The 26,544-nt window shown below is 45.4% G+C and overlaps 1 long non-coding RNA gene across 1 annotated transcript in view; it reads right to left on the bottom strand.

Annotated features, from left to right (window-relative positions):
- LOC144771490 (uncharacterized) overlaps nt 1–26,102 on the bottom strand; it is a 77,034-nt gene extending 50,932 nt beyond the window's left edge. Inside the window, exons 1-2 of the long non-coding RNA XR_013599310.1 lie at nt 26,065–26,102; nt 9,691–9,861 (exon numbers count right to left, since the gene is read on the bottom strand). This is a non-coding gene — a long non-coding RNA (uncharacterized LOC144771490). The remainder of the gene's footprint in view (nt 1–9,690; nt 9,862–26,064) is intronic.
- Between the last annotated feature and the right edge of the window lie 442 nt (nt 26,103–26,544).

The following is a 26,544-nucleotide window of genomic DNA, read 5'->3' as shown; positions in this document are numbered from 1 at the left end:
TTTCTCACACAAGTCATATGCAGCGTCTCCATAGGGCACATACAGATGCACATGAATACATACACTGAAGCTCCGTGACTCACACAACTGAGGTTGGGCAGACGATCGGCATGGCATTTTAAATAATAGTAGTATCACCAGCATTATTTTTCCACTGAAAAGGCAGGCTCCACTGAGCTTGTCAAAGAAATCATGGGGCATATTATCAAGGGGGTTTTTCTCCGCTTTTTTGGCTTTAAAAGCCAAGAAAGCGGAGATAAAATTATCTCCCTATTACCTAGCTGTCGCTAACACCAGTTAGCGACAGCTAGTAAGAGATAGCGACCATCTTGGGCCCCTCTTTGCATGTCAGTGATATTTATCACTAATGACATGCAAAGTGGGCGTGCCAAGATGTTAGCGACTGGAAACAGTCGCTAACATCGCTATCTCCTATTACCAACTTTTGGAGATATTCGCGCTAAGCGCGAATATCTCCAAAAGCTAACACCTGCCCTGAGCAGTTCTTAGCCATGTTATCCAATGGGAGGTGGATAACATGGCTAAGAGCATTAGCTCGGTAATGCATGAATATCGCTGACTTTTCAGCGATATTCATGCATTGCGGCCGTTTTTTATCGCATTTGCGATAAACCTTGGTAATACCAAGGTTTATCTGCGATAAAAATCACCGCAGCTCAGCAGTAAATTTTTGTCTCTAACCAAGCAATAGCGATAATTATCGCTATTGCTTGGTAATATGCCCCCATGAGCCTTATTATCACGATTTCTTTATTTTAACGAGCTACGTGAAGCCCGCCTTTTTAGTGTAAAAATAATGCTGGTGATACTGATTACGACAGACCAAACTCAATGTTCATTTTCTCAGAGTAGGTCTCAGTACCAAAAGCTACTGAAAGCAGCAGCTGGCATAAATTAGGGTTTGGGACCAGGCACACAGTTTGCATCACTGGAGCATGTGTGTGCTCTCTGTTGCATATGCTGCCTTTTCATTGACTTACATGTGCTCCACTGCTCTTTTGCAGTGGTGTGTGTGCTCCACAGCATGTGCTGAATTGGTGTGGGTGTTGTTACATTTGCTGCGATGGTGTGTATGTGTGTCTTAACATGTGAATAAGAGTGAGTAAACGCAATGTCTTCTACATCATTTTTAATGAAGACAAATAGAACCACGGGGCATATTACCGAGATGTGCGTTGCAAAACGCACAACGCACATCTCCGTATCGCCGGCTATCGCCGGATTTCATCGCCTAATTAGCGCGCAATTATCAATGCGCATGAGGCAGGCGATCAGAAATCCGGCGACATGGCACATTAGCGGATAAAAACAAATGTTGTTTTCATGCGCTAATGTGGGCCTTGTTAATATGGGGGGGTGGATTCAGCTTTATGATCCACACCCCCATGTTAACAATGCCTAACGCCTGTTCGGAGCAGGCGTTGGGAGACCTGCTATAAATGAGTTTATCACAGTTTTTTGTCTCCCAACGCCTGCCTTGGTAATAGGGTGTTCCCACCTCCAACCACATTTTACATGTGGTTGGACGTGGGAACGCCCACTTTGCATGTCATTAGCGATGTTTCTCGCTGACATGCAAAGTGGGATCGGGCCAGGCTTTAAAGTGCCCTTGGTAATAGGGCTCTAGCTGTGATACAAGCCCTTGGAAATATGCCCCCACATTATTTAAAGATTTCGAGCGTGAGTAAGAAATGCGAACGCGAACGCATTAATTACAAGACAGATTCAAGCTCTGAACGTTGATCTTGTGCATAAACTCCGACATTACATATTGTTGTTACTCAGTTGGACTGTATGTAACAGCATCTCTCACATAGCAGCATTATTAGCATTTAATCTTCTATTTACAAACGTAATCAGATCTCTTCATATGAGATCTTACTAAACTTATCAATAAAATTCCATCGTCAGAGCCACACAAAATGTGATTCACAAACTTATGTATATAATGCTCATTAAATTGCAATCCGACATGCTATATACATTTTTACTTAAGACAATTAGAACGACATTATGTAATGATCTTGAGCTTGATAAAGAAATGCTACCACATTTAATGAAAGAGGGATACAAAACGTGTGTTCAATGCTTCTAGACAGCCATCATCGCTGTGGCGGCTGTTGGTCTTGCATACAGGGCATTATGGGTAGGTTGTATTTACCATATCTCTTTGCCATGGCCTCTATTCAAGATTTCCTTCAGACAAAAGACTGCCGTTCTACTAACTGCCGACAGAGGTAGGTCCGCCCTGGCATTACCTCGTCAACCCTGCTCTCATGATGGCTTCGAACAGCTTGTGACATCACGTCTCCTCTTTGTATATAATTTATATTGCCACAGTGGGAGAATGCAGGGGCATATTACCAAGCAATAGCAATAATTATCGCTATTGCTTGGTTAGAGACAAAAATTTACCGCTGAGCTGCGGTGATTTTTATCGCAAATAAACCTTGCTATTATCAAGGTTTATCGCAAATGCGATAAAAATCGCCGCAATGCATGAATATCGCTGAAAAGACAGCGATATTCATGCATTACCGAGCTAATGCTCTTAGCCATGTTATCCACCTCCGATTGGATAACATGGCTAAGAACTGCTCAGGGCAGGTGTTAGCTTTTGGAGATATTCGCGCTTCTCCAAAAGTTGGTAATAGGAGATAGCGATGTTAGCGACTGTTTCCAGTCACTAACATCTTGGCACGCCCACTTTGCATGTCATTAGTGATAAATATCACTGACATGCAAAGCGGGGCCCAAGATGGTCGCTATCTCCTACTAGCTGTTGCTAACGGGTGTTAGCGACAGCTAGGTAATAGGGAGATAATTTTATCTCCGCTTTTTTGGCTTTTAAAGCCAAAAAAGCGGAGATAAACCCCCTTGATAATATGCCCCGCATTTCGTAAAATGCCATCTGGAGTAGGGATGCACCTTTCTTAGAGAAAGATACCGGCCATTTGTTTAAGGAGTCTGCAAAGCCCCTCCCCCACACTAAATATGGCTTTATATATTGGTAACATGACTTTTCTGTCTTTGTTTTCTTTAATTGTTAGTCATGTATCATTAATGCAGCCCTGAAACACATTTAAAATTACTATTTATATGTGCTGTTTGAATTATGCACAAATATGTGCTTAAAATACCTGGGGCTTCATTTATGAAAAGTGACGCATCGCTGCGTGTAAACAGCGATGCGTCACTTTTCATTGCGCCCTCCTTGCGACATGCTGGATGCGTCATATTTACAATATGACGCATCATGTTGCAAGGAGTTCCAGATAAGTCAGTATTTCTGACGTATCTGTAGGCGCAAAAAATGACGCATTGCTGGAGTGTGTCACAAAAGTGACGCAACTTCAGCAATGGGCCATTTAACACGGGCAAGTCCCATTTCAATGGCCCTGCGTCAGTCTTACGCCTGCTGTGAGGCAGGCGTAAGATAATGACGCATTTGTGTCCTAGAAGTGACGCAGTCAAATCTCATAGATTTCACTGCGTCATTTCTAGGAGGCTTACTTGCGTCAATACGCCTCCCCTGCATACATTATACCTGGCACAGCTATAATGTGGCGCAGGGGTTTACAAAGTGACGCATCGACCTAGATGCGTCACTTTGTAAATATTACGCAACCTGGCGCATTTTGTAACCTGCTGGTGCGTCACAAAAAATGACGCACTGGCGGCGTAAAAGTGACGCAAGGGCTCATAAATAAGCCCCCTGCATTTTTGCTTACTTTTGAACTGGCTAGGACATCAAAATAGCGATAATGCCTGTATAAATTAGATAAGCTGGCAACCCTAATCAGGAGATTGAAAGTGTGTTGCAGAATCCGCACATTATTTGTTTCGTCCACCCTCAGTAGCGCTTTAATTTCCTTTTTGAAGGACACTGTTGATGGAATCAGTCTCATGTCTTTTGGAAGGGCATTCCAGATTCTTGGGGCGATTCCTGAGAACGAAGGAACGGTTTTATGTTTTTTTTGTGTTAATTTCCTTGGTTTAAGTAGAAGGGTGCTAGAGCTTCGGAGGTACGGACACCACCCGACAGCTCAGGGGCCTCATTTATGAGAAATGACGCATCGCTGCGTGAAAGCAGCGATGCGTCACTTCTCAGTGCGCACTCCTTGCGACATTCCTGATGCGTCATATTTAATGTATGACGAATCATGTCGCAAGGAGTTACAGATACGTCAGTATTTCTGACGTATCTGTAAGCGCAAAAGTGACGCATTGCTGGAGTGTGTCACAAGGGTGACACAACTCCAGCAATGCTTCCTTTCACATGGGGCAAGCCCCATGTGAAAGGGCTTGCGTCAGTCTTACGCCTGCTGTGAGGCAGGCGCAAGATTTTGACGCAACGGCGTCATAGAAGTGACGCAGTGAAATCTCATAGATTTCACTGCGTCACTTCTAAGAGGCTTTTTGCGGGTGAACGCCCTCCCCTGCATACATTATACCTGACGCAGGTATAATGTAGCGCAGGGGTTCACAAAGTGACGCATCTGTTTAGATGCGTCACTTTGTAAATAGTGCGCAACAGGAGGCATGTTTTACGCGGCTGATGCGTGACAAAAAGTGACTACGGAAGCGTAAAACTGACGCAAGGCCTCATAAATGAGGCCCCAGGTTTTTTTGCGAGATAAAATGGTGTGTTGAAGTGAAGGGCTTTGTGGGTCATGCAGACAAGTTAAAGGTTTATCCTTGCTTTGAAAGGTAGCCAGTTGAGTGTTTTCAGGTCCGGGGAGATGTGATTGTACTTCTTGGAGCCTGTGACTAGCCTGGCGGCCACATGCAATGAGCCTCCGAGGGGGGCCAGTCTGTACTTAGGCAGACCGCAGAGTGTTGCACTGCCATATTCCAACCGTGAGATGACTAATGCTTATACAGCGCACTTGAAGTCATCGGGGGGGAAGGAAAGGTTTTAGTTTCCTTAGGGTGCTCAGTTTGAAATTCGCTCCTTTGGTAGAAGCACTAATGTAGTCCTGCATGCTCAAGTTCCTATCCAACACTATATCCAAGGATTTCGTAGAGTCTATGATATGTGGTGTGCAGTTGAGAGCAGACAGATTTTTCATGTTAACCTCAATGATGGGTCTTTGCTTGGGCAGGTATATAAGGAGTTATTCTGTTTTGAGGGTGTTTAGTTTGAGATGGTTGAAGGTAAGCCAGTTGAGGGTTTTGTGTAAGGTTCCATTGAGTGACTTGATGTTGTCAGGCGAGGAGATTTTCATGTACAGCTGGGTGTCGTCTGCATACATGTGGTATTGGATGTTAGGTGCTTTCAGGATTTCAGTGAGGGGTTCAATGAATAGGTTAAAAAGAGTGGGTGAAAGCGAGGAGCCTTGGGGCACCCCCAGGGTGACAGGACTGGGATGGGAGAGGGATTGGTTGGATTTAATTCTCTGTGTTCTATTATGGAGAAAGGATGCAAACCATTTTAGTACTGCACCAGAAAGCCCCAACCTATGTTCCAGAAGGCTCAGGTGGTTGTCATGTTTGACCGTATCAAAGGCTGATGAAAGGTCGAGAGGATTAACAGGCAGGATTTGTTCCGGTCAAATAGGGTAAGCACTTCTTTAACTATGTAAGTGATGGCTGTTTCGGTGCTGTGGCCTTGACGAAGTCCGATTGAAATTGATCTAGTAGCTGGAATTCCTCAATGTGGTTACATAGTTGTACCTGTACACATTTCTCAATGAGCTTTGCCAGAGTAGGGGTGTAAGTGATTGGCTGGAAGTCATTCAGCTCCTCAAGGTTTCTTTAGGATGGGGAAAACTAGCCCAGACTTTAGGCAGTCAGGGATCTCACTTTGAAGTATACTATAGAATCTAGTAACTTGAAATAACTAGAAGAAACTGGTGGAGCGCTGTGCTACGCCAAATCTGGTAAGGCCACTTTCTGACAGTTTCATAATGCAGGGATGCGCCGTGTTTATAAGAATGCAGCACACTCCTGTGTGGCAGCGCCGGCACTCTAGCGCCATTTTCCTAGAGTGCCTGTGCTGTAGGGGTGATTGTTTATGTGCAGGAAGGGACAGTTTTCTGCACATAAACTATCTTAAGAGGCAATTTGCTCTGTGTGTTGCATTTTGCAGCACACATAGAAAGAGCAATATACGAGGAGAAATAAAATATTTCTCCTTGTATCGCCTGTTTAATACCACGTATTCCCTGGCAGTATTTTTGGCACTGCCCACTCCTTGTAAATATAGGGGCAGCATCAAAAACCACTGGGTGTTGCAGCGTAACGCCCACTGAAACACTCATTGCATGCCTCTTTCACGCTTAGTGCTGCCTTAATAGCGGCATCATTTTCAAGGTGGCGCTAAGCCACAAAAAAGTGTCTTGTAAATATGCCATAGTAGTTAACGCCACAGTAGCGATGGAAAAAGTGATGCTCTGGTGGCCTTAGGGGATTGTACATATGCCCTCAGGTGTCTGGGAATACATCCTGCGTTCAGACAACACCCTCCTCATTCTCACTGCTCACCCTTCACTTTCATGTTCCCCCTGCACTCAAAGAAATCATATTGCTTTCACACTACTCACCCTCTTCCTACCCTGCACACACACGAGAACATCACTCACTCTGCTAGCACATGACACTCCACTCACTTGTCACTTTCACCGCTAATGCAACACTCACAGCTATCACACTGCACTCACGCTGTTACCCTGCACTCACGCCGTTCATCCTTCCCTTGCCCAGTGCTAACACAAGCACACCTCTCACCCTGCACTCACAGTGACCTCACCCCACATATGCCCCTTGCCATGAACTCATGCTGTTCTCCCTCAAATTACCCTGCGGTCACATGAGCATACCTCTCACCCTGTACCCACAGTAACCACACTGCACTCACGCTTTTCACCCTGCACTTACATAAGCACACTACTCACCCTGCACTCATATTAAACTTAACTCACCTGTCAATCTCACTGCTCACTCTGCAATCTCACTCAAACATGCACATCGCTCACCATGCATTAATTCCTCCCACTCTGCACCTTCACCCATACCCAAACTCATGTCACATCACTCACCCGTCAGTCACTCCCTCTCACCCTATTCTCACACTGTCACAATGCTCACTTTGCACTCACATAGGCTCACCCTTCACTCACATTTGCACAGTACTCACACCACGCAAACAAGCACAGCACTCAGCCAGGAGTTACACCACTTACTCTGAACTTCCACCTCTCACCCTTCACTCACACAGACAAACCGCGCAGCCTGCATTCATTCAGGCACTGTGTTCATCCAGCCTGCACACAAGGACAATAGGCTGCAGTAACTGATAGGGACACACCACACACTCTGTACTAACTCCTCTTACCATGCATTCACCAGTCATTCTCACAGATCACCCTTCACTCTCGCCGCTCACCCTGCACTGCACACAGGCACACCACTCACCCTGCATTTACAGTGCTCACAACAGCCTATACTCACGCCTCCCACTCTGTACAAACTCCTCTCACCCGACACTCAAATGGGCTCTCCTCTCACATTGCATTCATGCAGCTCACCCGACCCATACACTGGCACATTTTTCACTCTACACTTGCACCACTCATGGTGCACTCACTCACACTATTCACCATCACCCAGCAGTTTCATGAGCACACCTCTTACTCTGCACTCAGATATTGCTGCTCTTTCGGTAGTTCTAGATGCCTACTTAATTCCATCAGCAACGAGGCTGGTGCAAGAGGGGAGAGTGGACAGAGAATATGGGATGGAGCAAGGATAGAGACTAGGCAGAGGCTTTGGGGTGTGACGATGGATTGAGGATTGTATGAGAACTTCAGACATTCCTGGCTTTCCATTCATCACAATGCTTCATTCTAGGACTTGTAGTTTTTAAGTAGGTTCTCAAAAAACCCAAATTGCAAAGTGTAACTGGATAAATCTATGGTTGCCAAAGAAGTCAATCATTTCATGAGATCAGTTGGATGCTGTGATATTACCTGGTAGAATGTGAATTCGATCATTTCCAATACTGTAACTGCTTGATCCACACGTGAAACCGAATATAAGCCCTATACAGAAATTTTAAGGAAGTACACCTTTAATTCACATAATACTTGTAACAAACATTGATAGGGCAACATATTATTTTTGAATAGAGAATATATTTTTATTAAGCTTCACTAAGAGGTAAGGCAGGTATAGCAGAAGCAGCAGGGCAAGCTTTTCTAATACAATAAAAGCAGATTGACTAATGGGAGTGTGAGCGGGAGGGTGTCTGTGTGTGAATGTGACAGAGTACAAATGTACGAAAGAGTGCAAGTGATTTAGTGAGAATGTGTGCGAGAGAGAATGTGTGTTTCAGTGTTTGTGTTTTATGTTTGCAAGTGTGCTGTTGGTCTGGCATACTGGAGGTCATTCTTGCCTTTTGGACAAGAGCACTAATAGAGTATGGATGGGAGGTGTTACCTATGGAAAACTGCAGGCCCTGACATGCTTTTATTAAGACCTTATCATTGGCTGTGGAGACTCGAACTGTCTTACTGAGAAAGCCGCCAGCCAGTCATACCCAGGGCAGAAACACAGAACACGCGCCACCACACCTGGCCGAAGGCCCTAACATAATGTACCTAATTCTTAGCATATTGGGTGGATCTATAGCAAAATGTTGGAAGTGATATTTGAGGTAACACTTGTTAGATTTCCTGTACTCCTTTTATAGGGGGTGTGTATGGCAAAATGCGCCCACTTGCTGGTTCAGCCTGACTGGCTTCCTAGCCAGAGCCTGCAGCCTCTTTTTACAGAGACCGACCGTACAGACTGAATCACAGTTTCAAAATCATGGGCATCAGCAGAAATTTTTCCAGGGGGGGGGCTAACCTGGCAAACGAAGGGGCATGGCTAATGTTAATCAATAGGGGCGGGGCTAAAAAGGCAGACAATCAGGATCGGTTAATGCTCAGGCCAAGCTGAGAAAAAAAAAAGTGTTCAATTCTGCATTTGAAACTGGACAACAATTAGAGCACACTTATGAACCTTAATATCACCCTCTGGCCCCTTAAAACTCATACATACCCACCCCCCTAAAATTAGCCTTCTAGCACCCCAAAACCCATAACCCATACCCGCCCTGACCCCTAAATTGGTCCCCTTGGCACCCCAAAACCCATGCCTGCCCTGAACCCTAAAATGTCCCCCCCTTGCAACCCAAAACCCATACCCACCCTGAACCCTAAAATTACCCCCCTGGTACCCCAAAACCCATATCCACCCTGAACCCTAACATTTCCCCTGGCATCCCAAAACCCATACCCGCCCTGAACCCTAAAATTACCCTTGGCACCCCAAACCTCATACCCACCTTAAACCCTAAAATTATCACTGCCACCCCAAAACCCATACCCACCCTGAACCCTAAAATTACCACACTGGCATCCCAAAAGCTGAACGCTACAGGGCAGATTTACAAGCCCCTTGCGCCACTTTAGCGTCACTTTTAACATGGGAAAAGTGATGCAAAAATGTCCCAAGGGGCTTATAAATCTGCCCCAACAAGCTCACACTACATTTGCATATTCAGCGGGGACTGTCCTGCTTGACGTTTACATGCATGTTAGTCTAAAACAGCGTAACCTAGATATGCAGCCAGTAGGTACTGCTGGTGATGCTGTAGAATGCAATAAAGTTAATGGAACTTACTTAAAAACTGCTGCCTGCTCTTCTGATACTATTCAGTGGAGTCTGGCTGATCAGCAGCACTGTCGTCCTGGCATCCAGCCCCTCCCAAAAGTCTCACTTTCTAGATAGGTGTGGGTCAAATGTCTCCTGGATTCTCCTTGCCTGGGCCTCCTCTGCTTCTTCGTCGGTGCCCTTGGATGCAAAAAGAGACATATCCATGGCCCTGTTCACCATTTATCTGCTGAGCAGCGCCGTGGATGTGTATTCCATACAAGTGCAGACAGCAAGGTGAAAGGGATGGCAGTGCAGGCGACACTTTTCCTTCGTAAAGTAATTCCTGCTGGCGTCATAGCCCTGGGTGTGCTGTCTGTGCACTAGTATGGAATACACATCTATACAAGTGCACAGACAGCAAACCCTGGGCTATGATGCCAGCAGAAATTCCTATACAAAAGAAAAGCGTCACCTGCACTGGCCATCCCTTTCCCCCTGCTGTGCACATCTTCCCACTCCCACCCCATGACAAGGCAGCTAGAAGTGGTCATTTATCATTCTGAGGGGTGTGAATGTTATAAGAATTTGTGTGCCTGTCTGAGACAGCTTCCCGGCACAGCACACACACACAGCCACACCCGAGTACTTCACACAGGTCTTTAAAAGACCATTTACTTGGTAATGAGGCTTTGTTGTGTTTTCGCCCCTACTTAGAGCCCCTGCATCTCCACTCTGCATATGGCTTTGGCTGGATGAATTAGCCTTACCTCCCGAAATTTGAGGGAGACGAGTTGACGTGAGGTTTAAAAGAGGGGTGAACGAAGGATTGAAGACGCATAGTGGTGACCGTGATGGGGCAGACATTTAATGCAGTTTCCTTATCTAATGGGTTTATTGTACAAATCTAATTTGACAGACTCGCAGACAGCAAATGCTGCAGCCTTTCCATGGCGACTGAAAGTTTTTTTCTGGAAGTTGGGTCGACAAGCTGATCGGGTTCATTTCTTCCTTCATGTGGTGGTGATTAGTGGGTTGCAGGGCACCTGCACTTGTCGCCTCTGTCAAAGGTAGCCCCCTGCTTCCATCTGAACGCCGAGCATCACCACCCCCCCCAACTACCGGCACCTGGAGGGGTCGCCGTGATGTCTAGGGTGACCAACTGGCATGGGTGCAAATTCAGGACAGTGAGTGTAAAAATTCAGGACAAAGGGTCAAAATTCTTGACAAAAATTCAGGACAGGAGGTCAAAATTCAGGACAAAAGGTAAAGTTTACAGACACATCAGAGAAGGTTGCGCAATAGTATATAAGTAAGTAAATAGACAACCACTAAAGTACAAGTTAAAATAAGTTTATATTAGGTTCATGGTTTGTCAGTATACAAGAAGCTTTAAGCAAATATGCAGGTCTTTTTGTGGTAACAAAACCGCCCCCACCTTTCCAGCTCCCAGAGAAAACACCTGATGCCCGGTCCGGCCAGTCTGGTCTTGATACCACCCTCCAATGGCGTGCCCCTCATCTTCACATAGACCCTCTCTCATGTGTATTTAATTTCTTCTATAGTGCTACTCATCCCAAGTATGTGGGGCAGAGTTTTGGAGTGTGTTACAACACACACATATTATATAGAGACAATCACTCATATAAATGGGAAAGTCAATGTATAGGAAATGTTGCTTAAGATAATGGGGCTTACAATGTGCAATCATACTTTCATCCTTCATTCAGTCTTTCACCATTCAATCTGTCCTTCCATCTGTGGGCCCAACAATGTCCATATTCATCCATTTATAAACCTATCCATCACGTTTCCTTCCTTCCATCATTTCACTTATCTATCCCTCAATCCACCCTTTTACTCATCCATCATCCATCCATCCACCCTTTCACCCTATCCATCCATACACTCATCCATCCACTCTTCCACCCATCCATCCTTTAACTCATCCATCCAGCCATTCACCCATTCAGTCATCCATTTACCCATCCCCCTTCCTCTTTCAATTCTCCTTTCACTTAGCCATCCATCCTTCCATCCACCCACCCACCCTCCTACTCATCCACTCATGAATCCATCCATTGAATCTATCATTCATCCATCCTTTCACTCATACATCCACCCTTTCACTCCTTCACTCATCTATCCATCCTTTTGTCTATCTACCCGCACTTTCACCCACTCATTCAGCCTTACATCCACCCTTTCACTCATCCGTCCATCCATTCACCCTCTCACTTATCAATTCATCAATCCACCCTTTCACTTATCAATTCATCAATCCATCCATGATTTCACTGATCTATCCACCCATTCACTCGCCCGTCATCCACCCTTTCCCTCATCCATCAATCATTTCAATCATCTATCCAGCCATCCATCCACCCATCCCTTCACTTACTTACTCACTCACGCTTTCACATTAATTATGAGACCTATCAAGAACTCCACCCTCGCTGTAGTTCCTAAAGCAAGGGTGGGGTGGAGCAGGGTTCACTATGCCCCTGCACATAGGCAATCTGAAAAAGTTGGATGGGATGTCCGATTGCGCCTGAAATGACTGTTCTGTACATGGCCCAGTACGAGGAAAAATATGTATATAACAACCATCCGTACCAAGCACACATTCACACATTGGCTACAATACATTGATGATGTGTGGTGTGTCTGGGATGACACTCCTCAGTCGTTAGAAGAATTTCACGACTGGCTAAATAATAGGAGCCCTGATATCAAGTTCAACTTGACATATGATTCGAAATCCCTATCATTTTTAGATGTAGAAATTAAATCGACATCCGAGGGACTGATGTTCTCCCTATTTCAGAAAAAAACTGATAAGAACAATGCCTTACATTTCAAGAGCTACCATCCAAGAAGTTTAAAAAATAACCTCCCCTATGGATAATTCCTTAGGGTGAGACGGAACTGTTCAAGGCTTCAAGATTTTGAAACTCACGGCCATGCATTGGTCCAGAAACTTCAAGAAAGAGGGTATCCACGTAAGCTCCTGAAACACTCTATGAAAAGGGCGAGATGGACACCAAGGGAGAATCTATTGCAGAAGAACCAGAAGGCACTGAAACAACGGATTGTATGTGTGTCCACCTTTGGACCCCACACACATCCAGTGCAAAATATCATTCTCAACAGCAGGCATCTATTTGAAGAAGCAATCCCCAATGTGGGTTCCCCTTGTTTGCGCTAAAGAAGGATCGGAGCATAGGACAGCAGATTACATCCACATGTCCTGAAAGTAAAAAAGATACTCAAAGCACTTTATTTGGTCTCAGCCCTGTCAAGGGGCACCACAAATGTGGAACTTGCTCCGTGTGCAGCCTAACAATGGAAGGTTCTCTGTTTATCGATGCTAAGAAGTGCTGGTGCCATGAAGACTTCACTAATTGTAAGACCAAGTATGCAGTATATGCCATTCAATGTCCATGCAAAAAGGTATATATTGGCATGACCACACATGAGGTATGACAAAGAATCACACAGCACCGTTCAAGAATCAACAATAACACCACAAATGTGGAACTTGTTCCGTGTGCAGCCTAACATTGGAAGGTTCTCTGTTTATCGATGCTAAGAAGTACTGGCGCCATGAAGACTTCACTAATTGTAAGACCAAGTATGCAGTATATGCCATTCAATGTCCATGCAAAAAGGTATATATTGGCAAGACCACACAAGAGGTCCGACAAAGAATCACACAGCACCGTTCAAGAATCAACAATAAAATACTCACAGCACCTTTGGTTTCGCATTTTCTACAAAAAAATCATTCAGTGAATGACTTAAAATGGACAGTCTTGGCAGTGATGAAAACTTCTGTTGGAGGGGGTGGTGACCCTGATGCACGTCTATCCCAGTAAGAAGCGTATTTGATATTGAAATTTGACACAGCGATGTCAGGTTTGAATGAATTAACTGAATTGAGCAATCTGTAATTAACACCAGTCTATGCAAGTGAATTTCGTAACTACTAACTGCGTTGGCCCTATTTGCTCGAGTTGACCATGATGATGAAAAAACCTACTAAGATGAAAAAAACTACAAATAACAACTTCCGATAGGAACATCTAAATAACTACGGCCCCTTTAAAAGTATTACCAACGTCCGCTGCATCTACACGTCAGACGCCCTGTTAGAGTAAACGTCGTCGAAGACCGAGAGAGAGGAGTTCTGTTTCTAAGTAAGTTCAGAGCTGCACGTTTTTTTTTTTAAAAAGCTCGCATTTCCTCTCTTTGCTTTTGCAGACATCAACTAATGCGGCACATATTCAATAGGTGTTATTTACCGTTTCAGCCGAGATGGAAATGATACAGGCCGCTGAGTAAGAACATTTAGTGCCGAGGATTGGCCAGCACTTCCCTACCTCTCCCCCTTCATTCTGTCAACACATGAAGGTAGGCTGTACTAAATGGCGGTTCCTATAGGAATTTAGCGTAGCGTGGAAAAGGGCAATTGATGGTAGACTGACCTTTAATTTTGCATTTACCCACAGAATTCCCACATTTGTCTGGCAAATTCCTACCATAAGTGGCCGTAGATGCTGACAACAAGTAATTGTGAACATTAGTAGAGCAGTCTGAGAATTTAGAAATATTTTTAACAGCTCCTATAACACTGATCCCAATCCCATTATCATTCTTTACAGTGATGGCCACTCCCACTCCGTGTCCTGAGGAGAACCCTTAAATGTTTTAGTGGTTCGAAACGCGTCGATCCTGAGCCTGAGCGAGAAAGGAGGGACGCTTCTAGGGTAATAAAAAATTGTGCCATACTTTCTTCCCCTAGGAGTGTGACCCATTGAGAAGTTTAGTCTCTGGCTCAGTTAGACAAGCAGGCGTCTCTAATGAATTTTTTGTCGGCTTGTCTGTTTATATTCAATACGAAGGACTGGTGCCTAGTAATGAAGTACTTGGAGGCATTGTATAGTTGTGTATTTGGTGTGCATTGTAATTTCTAACATTGATTTTGTGTATTATGTTTAAATGTCCGTATGTGTTTAATATTGTTTGACAATTGATTCTTTTCTATGACATACAAAATTTACTTGAAAACAAGCTTTTTATGAAATATAAAAGACTAAAATAAAATAGTCGTACCACCTAGAATTCCTTGACGAGGTGTGTTAAAACAAAAAATAAAAACCTGTCTGGCCTTTTGCTTTTGTTTGATGTATTAGAGTGGTCCAGGACAGCCAGTGACAGGACCCAAGCCTTTTCTGTTGCCCCGGTCTTGCATATATGGCATTATGGGTAGGTTGTATTTACCATACTTCCTTCCTTCAGACTAAAGACTGCAATTCAACTGACCGCCGACAGAGGGCCGCCCTCGGCATTACCTCGTCAACCCTGCTCCAGGGATGGCTTCGAACTGCAGACAGATTGTGACATCACGTCTTCTCTTTGGGCAGATTTCTGAGGACCTTGCGCCGCAATTGCGTCACTTAATTTGACGCAACGGCGGCGAAACAATGCGCCCTATCTACAACATGACGCATCTAGGAGATGCGTCACGTTGGAAAGCCCTGCGCCATAAGGAGGCGTTCCTGCGCAGGGGGGGGGGGGTGTTCCTGCGCAGGAACGCCTCCTGAAAGTGGCTGAGTGAAATCTATGAGATTTCACTCAGTCACTTTCTACGTCAATTCCTTACGCCTGCTTGAAGCAGGCGTAATGGTGACGCACCAGGCATTGTAGGGGCGGCCCCTGTGCATTGCAGGAGTCATGTCGCACTTGCGACATGACTCCAGCAATGCGCCGCCCGTACGCCGAGAAATGCGTGACGCATCTTCCATGCCTTGCACCATGGTGCGCCGCATTGTAAATGCGGCGCACCATGGGTGGCGGAGCTGTGGCGCACATTAACTGGCGCATCCCTGGGGATGCGCCAGTTAACATAAATCTGCCCCCTTGTATTTTATTTATATTGCCACAGTGGGAGAATGCTTTCCGTGAAAAGCCATCTGGAGTAGGGATGCACCTTTCTTAGAGAAAGATACCGGCCATTTGTTTAACGAGTCTGCAAGCCCCTCCCCCGCACTAAATGTGGCTTTATATATTTGTAACATGACTTTTCTGTCTTTGTTTTCTTTAATTGTTAGTCATGTATCATTAATGCAGCCCTAAAACACATTTAAAATTACTATTTATATGTGTTGTTTGAATTATGCACAAATCTGTGCTTAAAGTACCTGGGGCCTCATTTATGAGAAATGACGCATCGCTGCGTGAAAGCAGCGATGCGTCACTTCTCAGTGCGCACTCTTGCGACATTCCTGATGCGTCATATTTAATTTTTGGCGCATCATGTCGCAAGGAGTTACAGATACGTCAGTATTTCTGACGTATCTGTAAGCGCAAAAGTGACGCATTGCTGGAGTGTGTCACAAAAGTGATGCAACTCCAGCAATGTGTCCTTTCACATGGGGCAAGCCCCTTGTGAAAGGGCCTGCGTCAGTCTTACGCCTGTTGTGAGGCAGGCGCAAGATTTTGATGCAACGGCGTCCTAAAAGTGGCGCAGTGAAATCTCATAGATTTCACTGCGTCACTTGTACGACCCTTCCTTACGTCAACACGCCCCCCTTGCATACATTGGGCCTCATTTATGAGCCCTTGCATCACTTTTACGCCGCCGGTACGTCACTTTTTGTGACGCACTAGTGGCATAAAAAATGTGCCTTGTTGCGCCATATTTGCAAAGTGACGCATCTAGGTAGATGCCTCACTTTGTAAACCCCTGCGCCACATTATACCTGCGCCAAGTATAATGTATGCAGGGGGGGGCGTATTGCCACAAGAAAGGGTCGTAGAAGTGACGCAGTGAAATCTATGAGATTTCACTGCACCACTTCTAGGACGCTGTTGCGTCAAAATCTTGCGCCTGCCTCACAGCAGCCGTAAGACTGACGCAGGCCCTTCTTGCTGGAGTTGCGTCACTTTTGTGACGCACTCCAGCAATGCGTTACTTTTGAGCTTACAGATACGTCAGAAGATCTCGAGCGTGAAAAGTAAGCCAAATACAAGCTCTATCAGGTGATCTTATTGCTATTATGACCGCAGCATGTGCTCTGACGTGACAGATTGTTATTAGTTACAATAAGCTTTCCTACATCCAACGTCTTAAATTCTATATTTAAACATATTCAGATCGCAGTGTGAGATCTACAAGTAATTCCCGAAATATACACCTTTCTTCGTCAGAGCCACACAAACTGCATCTGTGTTAAATAATGAGTATACAGTAAAGCATGCTTATACTTAGAGAAATTGCAATCCGTCATCCTATATACGTTTTTACTTAAGACAATTAGGGCCCGATGTAGGTAATTCTTATTTACCACTTCTTAAATACCGAATTTTACCGATTCGGAATCGTTAAGATTCGGTATTTACCGATTCTGTAAATACTGAATCTGTATTGCCCATTAATTCCTATGGGCTTCAATTCAATTCCGATTTTAGCAAGGGTGCTTAGGGGCATGTCTGTCTGTCACATGTCTAGATGTGCATGCACACATGATTCGGGGTGGTAAAATACCGAATCTGAACTACCTACATGTGCTTTTACAGAATCTGTATTACTGATTCCCGAATCTGTAAATACAGATTTGGTAACATACCTATTCTGTAAAGCATGCTCCTACATTAGAAAGCCCTAATACCAGTCGGACGAAAACCCTAATACCAGTCGGAAACGTCCGACTGGTATTAGGGCTCCTACATCTGGACCCTAGGGCGACGTTATGTAATGATCTTGAGCTTGATAAAGAAATGCTAACACATTTGGCAAAAAAGAGATACAAAATGTGTGTTCAATGCTTCTAGACAGCTATCATCGGCTGTGGCGGCTTTTGGACTTGCATACATGGCATTGTGGGTAGGTTGTATTTGCCATATCTTCCTTCCTTCAGACTAAAGACTGCAATTCAACTGACCGCTGACAGAGGGCCGCCCTCAGCATTACCTCGTCAACCCTGCTCCAAGGATGGCTTCGAACTGCAGACAGCTTGTGACATCACGTCTTCTCTTTGTATTTTATTTATATTGCCACAGTGGGAGAATGCTTTTCGTGAAAAGCCATCTGGAGTAGGAATGCACCTTTCTTAGAGAAAAATACCGGACATTTGTTTAAGGAGTCTGCAAAGCCCCTCCCTCACACTAAATATGGCTTTATATATTTGTAACATGACTTTTCTGTCTTTGTTTTCTTTAATTGTTAGTCATGTATCATTAATTCAGCCCTAAAACACATTTAAAATTACTATTTATGTGTGTTGTTTGAATTATGCACAAATATGTGCTTAAAGTACCTGGGGCCTCATTTATGAGAAATGACGCATCGCTGCGTGAAAGCAGTGATGCGTCACTTCTCAGTGCGCACTCCTTGCGACATTCCTGATGCGTCATATTTAATGTATGACGCATCATGTCGCAAGGAGTTACAGATACATCAGTGTTTCTGAAGTATCTGTAAGCGCAAAAGTGACGCATTGCTGGAGTGTGTCAAAAAAGTGACGCAACTCCAGCAATGCGTCCTTTCACATGGGGCAAGCCCCATGTGAAAGGGCCTGCGTCAGTCTTACGCCTGCTGTGAGGCAGGCGCAAGATTTTGACGCAACGGCGTCCTAAAAGTGACTCAGAGAAATCTTATTGATTTCACTGCGTCACTTCTACGAACCTTCCTTGCGTCAATACTCCCCCCTTGCATACATTGGGCCTCATTTATGAGCCCTTGCGTCACTTTTACACCGCCGGTGCGTCACTTTTTGTGACGCACCAGTGGCGTAAAAAATGAGCCTTGTTGTGCCATATTTACAAAGTGACGGATCTAGGTAGATGCGTCACTTTGTAAACCACTGCGCCACATTCTACCTGCTCCAGGTATAATGTATGCAAGGGGGGGCATATTGACGCAAGAAAGGGTCGTAGAAGTGACGCAGTGAAATCTATGAGATTTCACTGTGCTACTTCTAGGACGCCGTTGCGTCAAAATCTTGCGCCTGCCTCACAGCAGGCGTAAGACTGACGCAAGCCCTTTCACATGGGGCTTGCCCCATGTGAAAGGATGCATTGCTGGACTTGCGTCACTTTTGTGACACACTCCAGCAATGCGTCACTTTTGCGCTTACAGATACGTCAGAAATACTGACATATCCGTAACTCCTTGCGCAATGATGCATCATAATGTAAATATGATGCATCATTGGTGTCGCAAGGAGGGAGCAATGAAAAGTGACGCATCGCTGTTTTCACGCAGCGATGCGTCATTTTTCATAAATGAGGCCCATTACACCTGGCGCAGGTATAATGTGGCACAGGGGTTTACAAAGCTGCGCATCTACCTAGATGCGTCACTTTGTAAATATGGCGCAACAAGGCACATTTGTTACGCCACTGGTGCGTCACAAAAAGTGATGCACCGGCGGCGTAAAAGTGACACACAGCCTCATAAATGAGGCCCCTGCACTTTTGCTTACTTTTGAACTGGCTAGGACATCAAAATAGCGATGATGCCTGTATACATTTGATAAGCTGGCAACCATAATCAGGAGATTGAAAGTTTGTTGCAGAATCCGCACAATATTTATTTCCTCCACCCTCCATCCCAGATTGATACTATAATAGCAATAGTTTAACTTATATCTGAAACTGTATGCCAGCTGTCAATACTATGCTGAGTTACTCCATGAGGCATATGTATAATTTATTTTATTTAGAAAGTTTTGTTTAGGGCGAACATGACCCTTGAAGGTATCAGAGCGCTTTACAGAGGGATGCGACACAAATGAGAGGGGGCAATCATTACAGAATCATAGCAATAGACAAAAATAGCAAAAGTTACGTGACAACATGATAGACAAAAATAGCAATAGATACATGACGACATGATACACAAATATAGCAATAGTTACATAACAACGTAATAGTGGGCAAAATATTTAGTCAGTAGGATAAGGCAGGAAAGACATCAGCATGATAGTATATGAGGTGACTCAGGACCCCTACTGGACTTTAGGACAGGCAAGTATTCATCAGTTGCGCTTTCATTTCCTTTTTGAAGAACACTGTTGATGGAATCAGTCTCATTTCCATTGGAAGGGCATTCCAGATTCGTGGGGTGATTCCTGAGAACAAAGGAACGGTTGTATGTTTTTTTGTGTTAATTTCCTTGGTTTAAGTAGAAGGGTGCTAGAGCTTCGGAGGTACGGACACCACCCGACAGCTCAGGTTTTTTGCGAGATAAAAAGGTGTGTTGTAGTGAAGGGCTTTGTGGGTCATGCAGACAAGTTAAAGGTTTATCCTTGCTTTGAAAGGTAGCCAGTTGAGTGTTTTCAGGTCCGGGGAGATGTGATTGTACTTCCTGGAGCCTGTTACTAGCCTGGCGGCCGCATGCAATGAGCCTCCGAGGGCGGCCAGTCTGTACTTAGGCAGACCGCAGAGTGTTGCACTGCCATTTTCCAACCGTGAGATGACTAATGCTTATACTGCGGACTTGAAGTCATCGGGGGGAAGGAAAGGTTTTAGTTTCCTTAGGGTGCTCAGTTTGAAGTTCGCTCCTTTGGTAGAAGCACTAATGTAGTCCTGCATGCTCAAGTTCCTATCCAACACTATATCCAAGGATTTTGTAGAGTCTATGATATGTGGTGTGCAGTTGAGAGCAGACAGATTTTTCATGTATTCCTCAATGATGGGTCTTTGCTTGGGCAGGTTCACTTCGAGTTGCCGTAAGCCCCGCCGTGCCAGTCGATTGTCTGCTGGGTAATGATATGGAGCACAATGCTTGGAAGGAGGTGGAATACCGGACTCATACTGAGATGCTGGGTACACCTGATTGGGCCTGTGTGACTACCAGGTCTGCGGCTGCTCGGGAGGAGAAGTCGCGTGGGTTGGAGCCTGGAACAATGGCCCACCCAGCTGCTGATGAGAGAACATCTCGAGGACAGGAAGAGCCTGCCTCGATGTCCGTGCCCCGTGAGACGGATAGGCCACCTGTGGAGGTGGACCCGGAGTCCGCGGGGGAGGACATGGTTCAGTTGGAGGACTTACCTATCCCCGCTGAGTGGCGAGTGGAGGGAGGACCATCCAGGGAGGAACTAAGCAAGGGACAAAGGGAATGTCCCACCCTCAAGGGTCTGAGGCAACAGGCTGAAACCCAGGCAGCAGGTAACGAGTCCGGGAACTATCGTGTTTACTGGGAGGATGGTCTCCTCTACAGTGAACCGAAGGCTCCAGATTTTTCGAAAGAGTTCATTGTCAGATGCATCCGACACTGGCATTGGGGCGGTGTTATTGCAACTCAATGAAGAGGGCCTGGATCAACCCGTGGTCTTTCTGTCACGGAGACTGCTTCCCCGGGAACAGAGGTGGAGTACCATCGAGCGGGAAGCCTTTGCGGTGGTCTGGGCACTGAAGAAGCTGCGACCATACTTGTTTGGTTCACACTTCCTTGTTCAGACAGACCACCGACCCCTTCGTTGGCTCATGCAAATGAAGGGGGAAAACCCCAAACTGTTGAGGTGGTCTATCTCCCTACAGGGAATGGACTTTCGGGTGGAACACCGGCCCGGAGTTGACCACGCCAATGCAGACGGGCTCTCCAGGTATTTCCGCCTTAGTGTTGAGGTCTCCCAAGGTGTTGGGTAGTTCTCCCCACTTTCAGCTGGGGGGGACCCGTGTTAGACCTGTCTGCTTCTGAGAGTCCCCTCACCAATATGATTTCTTTTGTTCCCCTGTACATCCCAAAATTTGTCGCTTTTCTTTGTCTGCCAGGACTTTGTATGTGCTGTTTCATGGGGTTAGATGTTCCTTGACGCCCAGTTGCTCACAAGGTTTGTGGCACCTATTTACAAGACAAATGACGAAACCTGTGGCATTACAATCTGGGGTTGTCAACCTGAAGATATGGCCCTAAAATGGTGGACACCCTTTTCCCTCATGTGAGTGACTCCCATTGGAGCCTTCATGAACTTTGGCCTTTGGAGGTTTTGGCGCCCCTTTGTTTGGCGCACTTTTCTGACAGGAATTTCTTTATTTTCTCTCAGGTACACAAAATGGCTGCTCTAGAACCACAGTACGGTGGCTGTGAGTGACCTAAATACACCTCCAAAGGGCCATGTCATTGTCACAGCCAGAGAAGGTTCTAGAACCTTCTGGCTCGTGCCAGCAACCCAGGGCACTGGCTATATAAGGCTCAGTCCCTGGCGGCCATTTTAGATTCGATGGGGGAGTTCCGATAGAAGAGATTCCAGACTTGACACCAGATTGACACCTGCCCTGTTGACCCCTGAGGTGGCTGGTAGCGCGGGCAGTAGAGTAGCAAAGGTCATTGGCATTGATCCTGACTGGCGTTCCAGTTATCTGCATTAGCGGTGACCATGCGCCTGCCCAGCTAGTGCCTCATTACCCCCAAAGACTGTGGCCAATTTCGTGTGCTCCCTGCCCCCTCCGGTGGTGAATTGCGACAGATTTCACGAGTCGCGTGGCGAGAGCAAGTTCGCCGCGACCGCGATCGTCGACTGTGCCCCCTTCGCGACAGGCGCCTCTAGAGGGGAGCTCGGACGTCTACGAGCCCCACCAGCGTAGAGCGCTCCCTGCACGGACTGAAGGTGAAGTGGTGCGCCGGGGCGGGGAAGGCCGGCCTTTGTTGGGCGGGACTAGCGTCCCTGCCACTCTCCAGTGACCCAGAAGCTGTAGCTGTGGGCGGGAACCACCCTGTATGCGGAAGACGGAGGGAGGTCCGGTGAGCCCCTGAGAACCCCTTCGCTGGCGTGAGGAGTGCTAAGCCCTGACTGAATCGCTTTCCGATCACAGCCAATGTGAGGTGGGCCCGTTTCTTCCAGTAGTGTGCAGCGTTGTGAAGGAACTGTGAACCGGCATTGTTTTAACTGAGCGAGAAGGTGGTGTGACCTTGCCAGCAGCCCGTTCGTTAGTCTAAAGACTTTGAACTGGTGCCGCCTGAGTGCTAGCGGTTACAAAGCCTGTAGGCGCGTAGAGACTCCACCGGCAAGCAGAGATCCTTTCCCGGTGACAGCCACGTGCAAATGAAGTGTTCACTGTGTCTCCTTGCATTTTAGACACACGCGCATACTCCCTGAATGAACGTTAAAGAGTCCCAAAACGCATTCTGTGCCCAGAGAAGCCTGTATGCATTGTCATTGAAACCAACACAAACTGTAAGAGTTATCTTTCCAAACTGAAACGTAATGCAAATGTAATGTTCCTGAAATATTTAATTGGTGGCAGCGATACCAGAATGAACATGTGTTTATTATTTAAATGAACCAGTATTTATTCTGCTAGGCGAAAGTGATATTTATTCTATTGATTTGTGATATTTATTACTGATATTTATTCTATTTATTGATGCTATTTATTCCTGATATTATTTATGGTATTACTCATTACAGAATTGAAGCCCAGAATTGTGTGACTAAAAGAAATGTATATGTGCTATCCCAATCATCCCTATTTACAGAGAATTTTTACATAAAGGAATCGTATTTTTCTACAGCAGTGGTGTGGTGTCATTCTTTTTGGTGTGGCTGCGCAGAGAGTTATTATTGGGTCAAAGCCGGCTTAACACTACAGCCTTCACTTGCCTTGTCACTTGAGCCAAGCTACCCCCTTTGTGCTGTGCTTGCCCATCGCAGGTCCAACAAAGAGGTATTCTGTTTTGAGGGTGTTTAGTTTGAGATGGTTGAAGGTAAGCCAGTTGAGGGTTTTGTGTAAGGTTCCATTGAGTGACTTGATGTTGTCAGGCGAGGAGTTTTCATGTACAGCTGGGTGTCGTCTGCATACATGTGGTATTGGATGTTAGATGCTTTCAGGCTTTCAGTGAGGGGTTCAATAAATAGGTTAAAAAGAGTGGGTGAAAGCGAAGAGCCTTGGGGCACACCTAGGGTGACAGGACTGGGATGGCAGAGGGATTGGTTGGATTTAATTCTCTATGTTCTATTATGGAGAAAGGATGCAAACCATTTTAGTACTACGCCAGAAAGCCCCAACCTATGCTCCAGAAGGCTCAGGTGGTTGTCATGTTTGACCGTATCAAAGGCTGATGAAAGGTCGAGTAGGATTAACAGGCAGGATTCGTTCCGGTCAAATAGGGTAAGCACATCTTCAACTATGTAAGTGATGGCGGTTTCGGTGCTGTGGCCTTGACGAAGTCCGATTTAAATTGATCTAGTAGCTGAAATTCCTCAATATGGTTACATAGTTGTACCTGTACACATTTCTCAATGAGCTTTGCCAGAGTAGGGGGGTAAGTGATTGGTCGGAAGTCATTCAGCTCCTCGAGGTTTCTTTAGGATGGAGAAAACTAGCCCAGACTTTAGGCAGTCAGGGATCTCACTTTGAAGTATACTATAGAATCTAGTAACTTGAAATAACTATAAGAAACTGGTGGAGCGCTGTGCTACTCCAAATCTGGTAAGGCCACTTTCTGTCAGTTTCAGAATGCAGGAATGCAACACACTCCTGCATTACCCCTAGCACTGGTGCTAAAAATGCTCCCTAGTGGCAGCGCAGGCATTCTAGCGCCATTTTCCTAGAGTGCCTATGCTGTAGGGGTGATTGTTTATGTGCAGGAAGGGACAGTTTTCTGCACATAAACTATCTTAAGAGACAATTTGCTCTGTGTGTTGCATTTTCCAGCACACATAGAAAGAGCAATATACGAGGAGAAATAAAATATTTCTCCTTGTATCGCCTGTTTAATACCACGTATTCCCTGGCAGTATTTTTGGCACTGCCCATTCCCTGTAAATATAGGGGTAGCATAAAAAACCACTGGGTGTTGCAGTGTAACGCCCACTGAAACACTCATTGCATGCCTCTTTCACGCTTAGTGCTGCCTTAATAGCGGCATTATTTTCAAGGTGGCGCTAAGCCACAAAAGGTGCCTTGTAAATATGCCATAGTAGTTAACGCCACAGTAGCGATGGAAAAAGTGATGCTCTGGTGGCGTTAGGGGCTTGTACATATGCCCCCAGGTATCTGGGAATACATCCTGCATTCAGACAACACCCTCCTCATTCTCACTGCTCACCCTTCACTTTCATGTACACCCTGCAGTCAAAGCAATCATATTGCATTCACACTACTCACTCTCCTCCTACACTGCACACACACAAGAACATCACTCACTCTGCAACCACATGACACTCCACTCACTTGTCACTTTCACCGCTAATAGTTTAACAAAAACGGGGTAACCCTGTGTCCCTCAGAACCTGGGTATTAGTGGTTAAACAAACAAGTGGTTCTGTTGGGTAGAACAAATTCCTTTGAGAACGCTAATCTATGCAAACAAAACAACAGTGAGAGCTCTCTGATACATTTACGTAACTGAAAAATCAATACTCAAGCTGAAAAAACAAATAATATAGCCTGGTGAAGAATTCATACATATATTTAGAATTCAATTTAATATTTGCTGAATTACTTCATTCAGTGACAAAAACAATTAATACAAAGTACGACCACAGTTAAGTGACAATTGGTGAAAAAGGTGCTCAAGTGCTAAGGTATATACACAACAATGAATACAATTATATAAACAGGTGATAGAAAGGCCAACAATTAATTGATCTCCAAAGAATCCTGATGTTTCATAGAGGAGTCATGGAGTGTTCTGGACCTAAAATTGGCTTCGACGTTTCGACCCTAGCGCGCCCCAGTTGGTGGTCGCTGCGGGTCTTTATCAAGACGGAATATGGTCGGAGATAGTCTGCAACATAAAGGCTAAATATCAGAGAGACTGTCGCGTAACTCGAAAGTGAGAAACACTTAGTGGTGAGTCAGTGAGTACTCACATGGTTCAGGGACGATGATTTGCCTGAAGAGTTGCCACACGTATGTTGGCCAAATCTGTGGATTAAGACAGGAGGTAAATCAAAGATCGAATAGTGATTTGGATACTGGTGGGGGTTTTGAATGAAACCCGTGAATGGACGTGATGCCCTGTCGATCAGATGAAAATAGCTAGGCCTTCCATTGATAAGGAAGAGCCACTTTAAAACAGGGCCAAGGCTAGGTGAATGCATAGGTGCCCATTAAAAACTAGAATGACCGTCGGCCCAGGACCGTTGCTCTCGACCATGTCGGAAATGGTGGCTAAACGAAAACAGTTATGGTGTGCAGATCTATAAAGTGTTTTACCCATTAGATCCATTACGCTATCAAAACGCTTAACTATGTACCGCGGGTACAGCCATGTATGGACTAAGGCAGGCAGTCGAGCAGCAGTGGTGATAGAAGTGCCTAAATGAATTGGAGTCGGCATAGGTGGACAGAGCGGTGACGTAAATCGAGTTTAGCCCATTTAAACCATCACGCCATCGGAACATCTCACCGTGTACCGCGGGGGCAGAGTGCAGCTATGCAGAAACTCACCCGTCATGGAGACGATCAAGATGCTTGGTCCACCGTAGCTGAGAGTGAAGTGAATCAAACATTCGCAGAAGCGGTATGACGAAGCGTGTACGTTAGGCACGTTCGTTGCTAGGAGACCGCGTCGGGAAAGGACTGTCCCACGCAAACGGCGTGTTCAAGGAGTTAACTGTTTCAGCGCTGTGGCAGCCTTAGGCGTGAAATTCTCAAAGCGGGGATGTTATGGTGAACCTCTGTGGCAAAGTCACATGTAAGGGAACACACGATTGAAGGGAAAGATTGCGGTATACCATTAACACGCACTGGGGCAGTTTGACATATCACATAATGCATTTTCTACTGTTATCGGTGGCAATGAAAAAATCACACAGTGAGTATGCATTGGTTTGCCTTATCATGAGACTATAGAGAAACTAAGCACAGAGTTGCATGTAAGGGAAACACATTTCCAGCGGAAAAAGTACAGTATCAATACACAATGAT

Source organism: Lissotriton helveticus, chromosome 8 (assembly GCF_964261635.1).
Source record: "Lissotriton helveticus chromosome 8, aLisHel1.1, whole genome shotgun sequence".
Lineage (NCBI taxonomy): Eukaryota > Metazoa > Chordata > Amphibia > Caudata > Salamandridae > Lissotriton > Lissotriton helveticus.
The sequence above is the reverse complement of the archived record's forward strand: the minus strand, read 5'-3'. Positions and strand labels throughout refer to the sequence as shown.